Source organism: Myotis daubentonii, chromosome 13 (assembly GCF_963259705.1).
Source record: "Myotis daubentonii chromosome 13, mMyoDau2.1, whole genome shotgun sequence".
Lineage (NCBI taxonomy): Eukaryota > Metazoa > Chordata > Mammalia > Chiroptera > Vespertilionidae > Myotis > Myotis daubentonii.
Window position 1 is genome coordinate 56333710 of NC_081852.1, and position 6985 is coordinate 56340694.

The following is a 6985-nucleotide window of genomic DNA, read 5'->3' on the forward strand; positions in this document are numbered from 1 at the left end:
AGGGACAAAAACCAAACTCCAGCTGGCTTAGGCCAAAAAGCTAATTTATTGTCCTCTGTTATTAGACAGCTTACATAAGGCTGGGTCCAGGGGTTCAGATGATGTCATCAGGAGGATGTCTGTTTCTCTCCATCTCTCAGCCCTGCTTGCTCCATAATGGATTCATTCCCAGCTGGCTGTAACCATGTGAAGGGGGAACAGTCAAGGTTGCTGAGAGCTGGATCGGCCTGAAGGACTTTTTTCACATGCTCCAGCAAGGGTAAAGTGGTTAAAAATCTTTATACTGATTTTGAATATTTTATTGATTTTTTTACAGAGAGGAAGGGAGAGGGATAGAGAGTTAGAAACATCAATGAGAGAGAAACATGGATCAGCTGCCTCCTGCACCCCCCACTGGGGATGTGCCTGCAACCAAGGTACATGCCCTTGACCGGAATCGAACCTGGGACCCTTCAGTCCACAGGCTGACGCTCTATCCACTGAGCCAAACTGGTCAGGGCTACACTGATTTTGTTGTTGTTTGTTTTTCGAATATATTTTTATTGATTTTATTGAAACATCAATGATGAGACAGAATCATTGATCGGCTACCTCCTGCACACCCCACACTGGGGATTGAGCCCGCAACTTGGGCATATGCCCTTGACAGGAATTGAACCCAGGACCCTTCAGTTCACAGGCTGATGCTCTCTCCACTGAGCCAAACTGCCTAGGGCCACACTGTGTTTTTTTGATAGATCAGCACACTGAAGCCCAGATCATGCTCTGGATCTCTTCCCTTGTAACCTGTACTATCATCCCCCCTCCACACACTCACTCCCAACTCCATCCCCTCTCATTGGTCCAGCTCATGGGCCTCCATGATGATTTCACAAGGCAAGCGTCTCTATCTATCTTTGTTTCTCATGCTCTCTTTCTTCTCCCCCTACCCTAGACCCTGGCCAATCACTGTGCCCAGTGGGAGGGGCATCCTGATGAAGCTAGGGCAGGCCCATCCCCTGGGAACTGGAACACATCTGGATGGACAGCCCCACCAAGAACATGTGCAATCGGCATGAAGGCAGCAGTCCTCCAAAGGCAGTGTTCTACCACACGCAAGTAAGAAACAGACCCCACCTCAGAGACTGAAATCACTGCGAAGAATCAGCACTTGTTGTATGTGATTTTCCTTCATCTCAGTTTTCTGGTTCAGTAGAGACCCGTAAAGCCAGTTGACATAATACCAATAGGGGGATCTGTTACTGGTACTGAATGAGGAAAGGAAGGCTTGTGTCCACCTGATACTTTGGCATTGGGCCTATCCTCATTAACAATGTGTTGCTCAAAACTTCTACCCATGTGCCCAGGCTTCCAAACATGGCCCCGGGGCCAGGCCATGGAGGAGGGAAGCTGGTGTGTACTGCAGGAAGTGGGGGGAGGCACTGACATGGGAAAAAGTCTCTGCCCTCGGAGTCTGGGAAGGGGGTGAATATTCATTTCTGGGGCAAACCTGGTCAAATAAAGATGTACTGCAAACTTCTTCTATACCAGGCATTAAAGAGACACGAACAAACATTCCCTAACTTCAGAAAATTCACAGGTTTTAGGGGGAAAGAAAAGCAAATAGCTACTAACCCGACATGATTAATGTTATGGAAATGGAATAACTAAGTGTTACAAGAGCAAAGAGGAAGAGCTGATTAATTTTGCTGGGGATGGAGGGAGTGAGCAGTAATCAGGGAAGTGGGGAGAGAGGGATGTCAGGAGAGGTCTCCCAGGGGAGGTGACATCTGACCTGAGGACTGAGAGGGAGTGTGACCACTTTGAGGGAGGAAAACAGCCTTTTGGGCAGAGGAAACAGCAACAGGGAGGGCGAAATCAATCCGACATCTCTTTAATGGTCGCTGGCCAAGTCTCCACGGCTCCCACAAGGGGGAAGATTGAAGCAATTATTGAGAAAACAGTCTCAATCTTTCCTGTTCTCCTAGCTGGGGAAATTTGGCCATTGCAGCTCTTTTGTAAGAAAAAGAGTCTTGATTCCAGAGACCACACAATGTTAAGTGATGGCAAAATTATTTTTTAGACAGAATAGAGAAAAAGCAGAGCACCTGAATTCAACTGGGGAAAATTCTGTTTTATAAGAAAGGAAAAGAAAGCCTTTTTTCTCTCCCTCTCCACCCTCCCCTCTTCCTTTTTTTGCGGGGAAGGGGACGAGGAGAACAGGGGGCAGTTCACTTGAAAGAGCAAATCCACTAAGCAAAAACCATGGGCCTATATGCAATTGATGCTCGGTGAAAATGTAGTAAGTAGTGGTAGTAGAATGATGGTGATTATTCAAATGGTTTTTCAAAAACTTACAAACATCAAAATAAAGTGCAATCCAGGAACTGATTCCCATGCCCTCTCCTCCATCATCCCATCTCCCCAAAGGCCTAGGTAGCTTGTTAGCATTCAACACATCTTTGAAGATTAAATAGCATTAAATGTTTGCCTCGAAAGAAACGAGATACAAATTTATGTGTAAACAAGTCTTCGGTAGAAATGTTTGCAGAAGTCTGAAGAGGGGGGAAATTCCAGTATAGGGCCCACGACATGCACCACAAATGAACAGAAACGGAGTGGGCCTCAGTTTGAGTTTCAGCATCCTGATTTCTTTTCTTCTTCTTTTTTTCTTAAAAAATTGATTTCAGAGAGGAGGGGAGAGGGAGAGAGAGATATAGAAACATCAGTGATGTTTGAGAATCATTGATCGGCTGCCTCTTGCACACCCCACACTGGGGACTGAGCCCACAACCTGTGCATGTGCCCTGACTGGAAATCGAACCATGACCTCCTGGTTCATAGGTTAACGCTCAACCACTGAGCCACGCCGGCCAGGCCAGCACCATGATTTCTTAACTAGACAAGTTCCTAAACCCCTCTAGGCCTTGGTTTTAAAATGGGAATTATGGCAATATCTACATTGTAGAGATATTTTGAGCATTCAAAGGGACAACCCCTGAAAAAACAATGTTTTACATAGTACATGGCACACATTATTATCTTGAAATCAGCAGAGCGATGGAATTACCAAAAATCGCTCCAGAGTTAGTAGTAATCACAGAAGCAAACATTACATCAAGATTCTCATCTGGTGCCATCAATGTCATCTGTTTGTCTATTCACCAAGGTGCTACGTGAACAAGATCTGGGAACTGTCATTATGACATTGACCCCTGTTGATATTGCCAGAGGACCAAGGGATGACCTGCAGTGCTTTTTACCCTCCTGTTATTTGCAAAGAGGAAAGAGAAGGGCATGGGACACCCTTTGTTGAAATCCTTGACAATTGGCACCACATGAATTTGTTTGTGAGGAGAGAAGGAGGAGGCCTGAATGAAATGTTATCACTGGGCCCAAAAGGCCGTGATACAGAGCCTTTCCCTCCCACACTTCCTCTTCTTATCTGAGCATACACCTCCAAAACAACACGTCACTTCCTGGGCATTAAGTCTTAGAATTCGCTAATGTGTAACCTTTGGCTTGAGCTGCATATCTACACTAATAAAAGAGAAAAATGGTAATTGGCGTACGACGATACCCTTTTCATTGGCTAATCAGGGCTATATGCAAATTAACTGCCAACTAAGATTGGCAGTTAACTGCCAACAAGATGGCGGTTAATTTGCATATGTAGGCACAATGCAGGGAGGCAAAAGGGAAAGCAGGAAGAAGCCCCCTGCCACTGACAGTGATCGGAAACCCAGGGGGGAGCTAAGAGCTGGGGGGCAGCCATGATCAGAGAATCAGGTGCCTTTGCCACCCTGGCCAGTGATAGCAGGAAGTAGGGGTGGAGCCAGTGATGGGAGCTGGGCATGGTCGAAGCTGGCAGTCCCGGGAGCTAGGGGTCCCTTGCCTGGGCCTAAAGCAGAGCCCACGATGGCGGGGCCGCTGCAGCTGCGGGTCCCCGCTGCCCGGGCCGGACGCCTAGGCCAGAGGCGTTAGGCCTGGGCAGGGGCGGAGCCTGCAACCGCGGGGAGCTGGGGATCCCCTGTCCACGCCTGACACCTCTGCCGGAGGCCTCAGGCCTGGTCAAGGGGCCGATCCGGTGATTGGTGATCGGAGGGTGATGAGGGTCAACTCCTCTGGCCGAGGCATCAGGCCTGGGCGGGGGGCGGAGCCGGGGATTGGGGGGATATGATGGTCCCCTTGCCCAGGCCTGAAGCCTGGGTCAGAGGCGTCAGGCTTGGGCGGGGGGTGGAGCAAGCGATCAGAGGGAGATGGGGGTCCCCTGCCCAGGCATGATTCCTGGGCCAGAGGCCTCAGGCCTGGGCGGGGGCCAGAGCCAGTGATCAGGGGGAGATGGGGGTCCCCTGTCCAAGCCTGACACCTCTGACGGAGGCGTCAGGCCTGGGCAAGGGTCTGATCAGGCGATCAGAGGGTGATGGGGGTCTATGCCTCTGGCGGAGGCGTCAGGCCTGGGCAAGGGGCCGATCAGGCGATCGGAGGGTGATGGGGGTCAACGCCTGAGGGCTCCCAGTATGTGAGAGGGGGCAGGCTGGGCTGAGGGACACTCCCCTCCCCACACACACCCAGTACACGAATTTCGTGCACCGGGCCCCTAGCTCTCTTTATAAAAAGACAGAAGGAAGCATGGTCTAACGGAAGCCCAGTGTGGGTAACAGTGGAATTGTCTAGGGTTCAAAATGAGACAGACTGGGAAACAGAGAACAGACTGACAGTTGTCAGAGGGGCGGGGGTGGGGGGAAGGGTGAGAAGGGTGAAGGGATTAGGCAAAGAAAAAAAAAATATGACTCATGGACACAAACAACAGTATGGTGATTCCCAGAGGGAATGAGGGGTGTGGGGGCGGTAGAAGAAGGTTAAGGGGGATAAATGGTGATAAAGGGGGGGATATCTGTAAATAAACAGATAACATATTGTAGAATGTATATCTTAAACCTGTGTAATTTCTAACCAATGTCACCCTAATAAATTTAAAAAGAAAAGACAAAAATTAGTATGAATATTTCCTTTATTACATATAAGAAGTAGGGACATAATTCAGGGCAACATGTCTTTATATTTGCCAATTGGAGTCTCCACCTGGAATTTCATTTCTTACAGAGGAGCTAAAATACGAATATGTGTGGAAACAGAAGTCATGGCAAAATTTTCAGTAGGCTGTATTTAAATAGACCTTTTGGTATCTTACTTTTATAATTAACTGCTTTGAAGCAGTGTAATCCATCTCATTTAATATACAAGGAAGAAAGTATGACTGATTGCAGATACCAGAGTGAAAATAAACACATGAAAGGGACTGCTCAGGGCTATACACGTTGTGGGCAGATTTTTTTTTTTAATGACTTTATTCACATACCTGCTATTCAAATTCACTTTTAGCTGGATGTGTACCGAGGGGATGTGTTGGCTGTTTGTGATTTATTGAAATAGCAGGATGTGGCTCCTTGTGGTCATCTATCATTCTGAACGATAATTAAGAACAAAACGGAGCCACAATTTAGAAAAAGAGTAATATGAAGTTGGGATAACAGGAGCGGGCCACACCATGGTTTGTATTCACAATGAAGTTCAAGAAAAAAAAATTAACAAAAGAAATTGGCTATGTTCAGAAAAAGTCAACCAAAAGTGGGAGCTTTTGAACTAGAACCTGTCACTTGCATATTTGAGCCAATCAGAACTCAGTTTCTTGATCTGTCAATCAGAGACAATGCTAATAACTGTGTTGCTTCCCCACAGAATTGTCATGAGGATCAAATGAGATAACAGATGTAAGCTGCCGTTAATAGTATCAGAAAATCAATTGATTTAAAGAGAATTACTGCTTAGACATAGTCTTCTGTGGAAGCACTGTGACATAATACATTATTTCCAAAGGTAGCTATTGCCTAGAAACTGAAGTATCATTATGCTATTTTTTTCATAATCTTATTTTTATTCCCAGGCTGAGAGGACACATGGAAATAGTGGTCATACTTAGGTATCTATGACAATTAATGTGCATATATAGGTCAAACTATGCATTTGTAAAAACCAATATTAATCCCTATTTTAAGAGCAGGGATTCTTGAACCAGATGGCTTAAATTTGAATCCCACTTACTTGCTTGTAGTCTCACAAGTAACTTAACCTCAGTCTTGCTATGTCTCAGTTTCCTTATCTGAAATATATCCTATATAATAAAAGGCTAATATACAAATCAATAGAACAGCAAAACGACCCATCATCACACTGATCACCCGGTGGCAGACGCTCAATGCAGGAGCTGCCCCCTAGTGGTCAGTGCGCTCCCACAGGGGAAGCGCTGCTCAGCCAGAAGCCGGGCTCATGGCTGGTGAGTGCAGCAGTGGTGGCTGGAGCCTCTCCCGCGCCTCCACAGCAGCACTAAGGATGTCCGACTGACGGCTTAGGACTGCTTGGCCTAAGCCATCAGTTGGATATCCCCTGAGGGCTCTCGGTCTGTGAGCTGTGAGAGGGCACAAGCTGGGCTGAGGGACCCCCAACCCAGTGCGTGAATTTCGTGCATAAGGTCTCTAGTATATATATATATATATATATATATATATATATATATATATATATATATATATATATATTATCAAGAGGATCTATAGTTTAGCAGCAAAATAATCAGAGATGATTTACTCTGTTCAAAACATACTCATGTCCTTTCCTCTGGTGAACAATGCTTTACAAAAATGCTAGCCTAGACCAGGATCACAACTTTTAGAACTCCTGGCCAAAGGGAAGCTGTAACAGAAATCCATACAGACTTGGAACCACACATTATATATTGCAGAACATCATTGGCCCTAACACCGTTAAGTACTCCTTATGAGGAAGGGTCATGGCCAAATCCATTTGGGAACATTTTGTTAAACTATATGAATCAGGACTTCTTTATTGCAGGATGTCTCAGAATCTTTAATCAAGGAATGAGCATTGGGAGTCTCCAGGAAAACTGTAGAATGCAGTTTCCCAAATTATCTTCATATAGAATCAT